General features: G+C 40.9%; 1 long non-coding RNA gene across 1 annotated transcript; it reads left to right on the top strand.

Moving 5' to 3' along the window:
* Positions 1 to 4,238: 4,238 nt before the first annotated feature.
* Positions 4,239 to 6,199, top strand: LOC149313867 (uncharacterized). The gene is made up of 3 exons (XR_016281094.1): positions 4,239 to 4,400; positions 5,093 to 5,259; positions 6,128 to 6,199. It is a non-coding gene; the product is annotated as an uncharacterized LOC149313867 (long non-coding RNA).
* The last annotated feature ends 330 nt before the right edge of the window (positions 6,200 to 6,529 follow it).

The following is a 6,529-nucleotide window of genomic DNA, read 5'->3' as shown; positions in this document are numbered from 1 at the left end:
GCCAAGCAAGAATTCCTTCTTCAGTTCTGATAATTTGGTGGAATCAGCTGACTCACATTTTTGCCCAATGGTGCAAGACCTTTTGTATGATGCAACTTGGTGCCAGAAGTGTGAGATAAAGGAAGTAGCGTATTTTGGGGAATGGAAGGGGAGAAGGGAATGGCGTGATTAGGTTATACTCAAATATATCCACTAGGAAAAAAATGGACTGATTATAGTGTAAAATATGCACCTTCGAGTTGCCAATTGACTTCTGGTGAACCCATGAATTTCCTTGAGTTTTCTGGTTATAGATCTGCCTAAAAAAGGTGCCTTGGCATCCCAACTCACTTTAGTATTAGAGTATAACTATCCTTCTCAGTGATAGCAATTTGATAAACAGCGATTATTGTAATTGGTAAATGCCATGGCTCAATCCTTTGGCATCTGATCCTGAGATTTGTAATTTAGTGGGGGATCTGGAATTCTCTGCTAGAGAGGTCTAATTTTCTTCCCTTAATTTCAGTACCAGAACTCTTTATCAGAGAATATTAAGCACTTCATGAAATTATAAATCTCAAGATTTGCTTTAAAGGAACCATGGCAGTTGGTCTGAATGAGACAGAAGATTGGTCTACATTGCCCAGAATATTCTGGGCTGCTCCCAGAGTAGTCTGGCCCCTAAGCTGCCCTTAATTCCCCCCATTTCTTGGGCACTCAGGGGCAACTCCAAGCAGCATTTTCACATGCTTCCCACTGTGCTGCCAGGCAGTGCAATTAGTAACAATAGTCACTCTCTCTGCAGTCGAAAATGAGGTACCCAGCATCAATCGCATGCCTGGGCACGTTGTTGTGGCCTGAGAGGGAGCATATCGTATTGCCACCAGTGGCATCGTGAGATAGAATAATAGAATCACAGACTTGGAAGAGACCAGTCCAATCCCTTGCCATGTAGGAAGACAGAATCAAAGCATCCCTGGCAGATGATCTGTAAACTGGTGTTGCTCCAGAGTGCTCCAGATTTTCCTGGAAGATCCAGAGCAAATGGTGAGGTTTTTAAAACCATATTAAGGCAGGGATAGCCCAGATCGAGTGAGGAACTAGCTCTCTCAGGAGATAAAATTTCTACATTTTTGATACTGTTCAAACCAATAAAATTTCTTTCCATTCCTGGGTCAGACAAACAGTAAGGAAGCATGCTGATATTATCAATATTGTGTCTATGTGAGAGGAATGGACAGGCTAATTTCTGGATGATACCATTCACATTATCGGTGATCAAAAATAGCAGGGCCACATTTTTAATTGGAGTAGGTATTAGCATGGGAACTAGCTTGGTGTAGTGGTTAGAGCCATAGCTTCTAACTCTAAAGACTAGGGATTGAATCCCCACTGGGTCATGGAAACCCACTGGTAACCTTGGGCAAGTCACATTGTCTCAGCCTCAGAAGACAGTAAAGGTAAAGCCCTCTCAACAAATCTTGTCAAGAAAACCCCAACTTGAGGGCACATAACAAAAAAGCAACAAAGAGGTATAAATAACTAGCAAACCCATGGAGTGATAAAGGAAAAGAGTGGAGAAAAATTATACAAAATTTAAAAATTCATTCTAAAGTTTCTAGCAAAGTTACACACTTTCATAATCAATGGATCTTAACAGTGCTTAGGAGAGAGTAGAGGGAGGTTAACTTACATATTATTTCAAGACACTTGCAAACTTTAGCAAAGTAAGGTAAACCTGAAATCCCCTGGGTCTTGTGATTATTCATGGAAAAAATAAAATACTTTTCTACACATCAGTGAGAGGCACTTGCTTGACAAAAGTAGAAGCTGTGTAAGCACTTTCAAAAAGGATTATTTCTCAAGAAGTGATTGCAGAGAAATATATGCATTGCTATTTTAAAAAGGACACATTTATAAATGAAGTATGGTGAGCACGGTATGCAGATTGTGTTCAGTAAAGCTCCCCAGAGAACCTCTTCACAAATAATGATCAGACAAGGAGTATTCCTTAGAAAAATAATATGTCTGCATGATTCTTTCCCCTGTAATAACATAAGAAGAGATCTGCTGGATCAGATCAAAGTCCTGTGTAGTCCAATATTGTGTTTCTACTATAACCAACTTGACACCTGTGGGAAACACACAAGCTGGACAATACCACTCACCCACAAATGTTCATCAGCTAGTATTTTTAAAGTGTAGAAAGGGAAAGAATATTTAAAAATATTTTAAAAAACACATTTTTGAGTCTTGGGAGACACTGACAAAGAGAAACCTGGACTGATGAGAATCTTTGCAAGTTGGGACTTAGACTGCACAAACTTGGCACATGTTTTTGTGTGTAGGGGGAAAAAGCATTTTATGTAGGAAACAGCATTTTCTGTACAGAAGATAATATTTCCTCAGAGAAACATTTTCTACACACACTACAGAATATTAATTTTTCACAGACTAAGTCCGCAACTACAGTTTTTCCTGGATAGGAAACAGTATTCTCTGTGTTGAAATATTTTCTGTGCAGAACAGTGGTTTTTTTCTTTGTTTGTTCCTGTACAAAATATACTACATGCAAATTCTGTGAAGAATAAGATCCAAATTGCAAGTAAAGAGTTTTCAAAGACTTTCCCAAAGCAAGAAGAAAATTGTTTTAAAAAATGTGATCGCTTCTTTCAAGAATGAAATTAGTGAAGAAACATACCCCCCAATTGAGAGGCATATTGTCACTAATACTGATGATGCACAGTAGGACAGGGAGCTTCCAGGAAGCTGGACAAAAATATCCAGATTCCTAGCGATCCCCATGAACATCAAAGACTCCAAATTTCATCTGTAGTTGTGATGTTTAGTTTCCCCCTGTTAGGGCTTATTTTTTATTTTGTTATCTTCACTGGATGTGATCTAGACTACTCTGTAACTTGTAATGCCTAAGTATGCCTGAAGGGAAGGGGCCCTTCATGGAGATTGATATCTCTTGCTAATGTTGATTTCTTATTTAGGCCTGTTACAGACGGGCTTAAAAGTACGCGCAGAGCGCGTACTAGGGTTAAGGCGGGGCGGTGCTTCCGCACCGCCCTAACCCTAGCGCGCGCTGTGCACGCACAAAATGGCAGCGGCCATTCCACACGGCCGCTGCCATCAATATGTCACGCCTGCGCCGCCTCCAAACGAGGCGCCGCGGTTGTGACGTATTGGGGTCGCAGCAGGGCGCCTAGGGCACCCTTTCCACAACCCCGGAAGGAGCTCCGTTTCGGAGCTCCTTCCTGGTTTGGTCCGCTGGGCGCAGCCTTCAGACGGTTGTGCCCAGCGGACCAAAGGAGAAAGGGGCCAAACGGCCCCTTTCTCCTTCTCCCCGCCGCCGCGGGGTGTCCTTGGGGCTTGAAGCCCCAGGGACACCCCTTTTCAGGCTGCGGGGAAGGGGCCTTTTGCCGCTTCCCCGCAGCCCGAAAAGCGGCGGATCGGGGCTTCAGCGGCTGCCACTCTGGCTGCTGAGGCCCCGATCCGGCGGGGAAAGGTGCACCTACAGGCCGCCCCTAAGGGGAGGTATGTAACACGCCTTAGAATATAAAGTTTTCCATTAAAGTACTTCCAACTTTCACACTCTTCACATATCAGCTCAGTCTAATTTTCCCCACAGGGGTGAGGAGAAAGAAATCCCTGCAGAGTCAGAGTTGGAATACTTTCCCCCAATAATTTCCCATTTAAATTACTAGGAAAGAGGGATAAATCAGGGGTTGTGGCAGTTCATTGGATTGGCCTCCCGGGTTACCAACCTACTCAGGTAGAAACAGGAGGGGACCTGCAAGGCTTGAGCTACTGTGGTGTTGTGGTTTGCGCATTGCATCGCTGTGTTAATTGGGATTGTCTAGGGATCCTATTGCATTCATCTTCTGTTATCCCATTTTAAAATGTCTTGGTTTCTCTTTCCTCCTCCCACTTGCTCCCTTTGTCCTCATCTTATTTCAGTTGCTGTAACTGAAAGTTCAAAAGCCATTTGGACCCAGTTAAACCATTGTGGGGAAGAGGACAGGAAGGGGCAGAGTCTTGCTCTTCCCAGTAGCCTTAGGCAAAAACAAACTGTTGTGGCCCATTGTAGCCTATGTATACTTCCTGATTAATAACTTTTGCCATCTTGACCACATTCTGATGCTGCCTAGCCATGCAAGTCCCAGTTTCCATCTGTGAAATTTTGGAGGGTGTGGACTGTTACTGCTCTGACAGCAGTGGGTGGTTCTGTAAGCAATCCAATGGGCCTCAAAAGTGTAATTTTTGGAGATAAGGGTGGGGCACTTAGATAATTGTGTAATTTTGCTTTCCTTGTGAGCCATGGTACTGTCACAGTACACTGAAAGACACTCCCTTCCCACCATATGTCATGATAAAAGATGAAATCTTGACAACTGCAAAGATCTCCCTTTCAGGTAAGGTTTTTTTCTTGCTAATGTGTGTGCATATTCTCTTTACAAAACAAAATTACAAATCCTCCCTATGGTTCCTAAAAACATTTGGTCAGACTTGGGGAAAAAATGCTTCTTCGTAGTGAAAGTCTTGTAAAAAAAAAACAGATTAGGGGATTCTGGGAGTTGTACTCCAAAAAGATAACTTGCTTGAGCTTCCTGTTAATATTTCACTGTAATCAGCCACTGCTGATACGCTGAACAAAATATATATTCATGGTATTACACAGACTTTAAAAATCATGCACATTTTAAGGCTATTTCTAATTTTCAGAAGCAACTCATGTCTTTCTTGTGTAGAAGGAAATATGCCTTGGAGGCAAGAAGATGTTCAAACGAGGGATATTGATATTGATGAAAACTGTATACTTTATCTAACACCCTAGAGCCATATCTCATGAGACATCTCACTCTTGTATAGTGAGTTACACCCAATATGTATTATATATTTCCCAAGATACATCACAAGATTTACAGGGCACATTCCAAATTCCTGATTTAAGAAAAATGGCTGGAGGTCTTGATTTTGATTCTATCAGGCACATAGAGAATAGTTTTATAAAAAGAAAGCTAGGATCAATGTAATAAAAACTTGGTCAAGTGTTTGCAAGTAAGAACATTTACATTTTTCTTCATTTGCATTCCTAATTATTTAGATGTATGCTGTGGCATCCTCAGATGAAGACATTAAAGATAAGATTCCAGTCTGAGTAACAAGCATATTTTTAATGCGTGTGTTTATAACTTGCAACACATTCACAACTTATTGAAGTGACCTCATCATCATTTTACAGCTGAACATAAAGAGAACCTTCAGGTACAGGTATGATTTTATTACTTATTGTTGCAAGTTATCCTCGCTGCAATGAGTTCAAAGCTGTGTGTTCTCCTCCTCCCAATTTTCCTCAGCTATAACAACCTGATAAAATATGGCAGGTTGAGAGAAAGCGATTTGCTGAAGGCAATCCAGTGAGTCTCATTGCTCATTGAGGACTTGAACCTGGATCTCTCAAGTCCCAGGCCAATGTTCTCTCACCACTGTATTACACTGGTGAAAGAGTGAAGGTGGGCAACAAAGGCATATTCCCAGTGAGAGTCCCACCATTCTGTTCTTCATTCTTTCAGAAGGTTCCATTCTGTTCTTCGTTCTTCCAGACGGTTTACTCTGCTAAGTGTATTGGTCCTTTTGACTTCCAGTCTAGCTGGAGGAATTTCTAAAATTGTCATATATACTCGAATATGTCGACTTCATGTATAAGTTGACAGCAAGTTTTGGGGCCAAAATTATGGATTTTGATGTGATCCATGGATAAGTCGAAGGTAAAACTTAGGGGCATGTAACGAAGGATGTAAAGGAAAATAATGGCAAGAAACTTACAAAATCCCTTCAGGTGTGACTGTCTGTGCTCCCCTAAAGAATGGATGGATGAGAGAGTAGAAGGGGTTGATGCTTCTTTTAGATGCTTCTAGAATGGATTAAACTTTCACCTTTCACCAAGGGATGGTTTCTTTTCTTTTCTTTTTTTGGTAAGAATTAAAGTACAGTACTTTGACCCATGAATAGTCAACCCAGGTCCTGGGGTCAATTTTTTGACAAAAATTTCTAGACGTATACATGAGTTTATACAGTAATTCAGGAATCAGCACATGGACCATTTACCATAGCTTTCATGTTATTTGCTCCTTTCCAGAGTCTACATTATCAAAGAATATGTGCACTGGTATAAACACTGTGAGAATACAACTGAGATTTAATCGTCATGCATGTAGGTAAATATATATTCATTTTGTGCATTGTTTTACTAATTCACCTGCACCCCCAGTGATAAAACACAATAAAAAGAATATTTGTACAATATATGAATATTTGAACCAGCTTATGAATTCCTGAATCCATTGAAAAATTCAGATAACAATAACTTCGGATACAGTATTTCCCAGAGACAACTTTCATTGCTCAGATGCATTCTGTATGAATTCAGCATTCTACAAATAACACTGTGGATAGGCTATACAATTCCATCTTTTCTCTTCTCTAGATTATTTGATTTTACCTGATTCTCAGCCAGGTCTCTTGTAGCCCTCTTCATACT

This window comes from Sceloporus occidentalis, unplaced genomic scaffold (assembly GCF_023333645.1).
Source record: "Sceloporus occidentalis isolate IW3139 unplaced genomic scaffold, rSceOcc1.0.p SCAF_4, whole genome shotgun sequence".
NCBI classification, from domain to species: Eukaryota; Metazoa; Chordata; class Lepidosauria; order Squamata; family Phrynosomatidae; genus Sceloporus; species Sceloporus occidentalis.
This window is presented reverse-complemented; position numbering and strand designations above follow the sequence as displayed.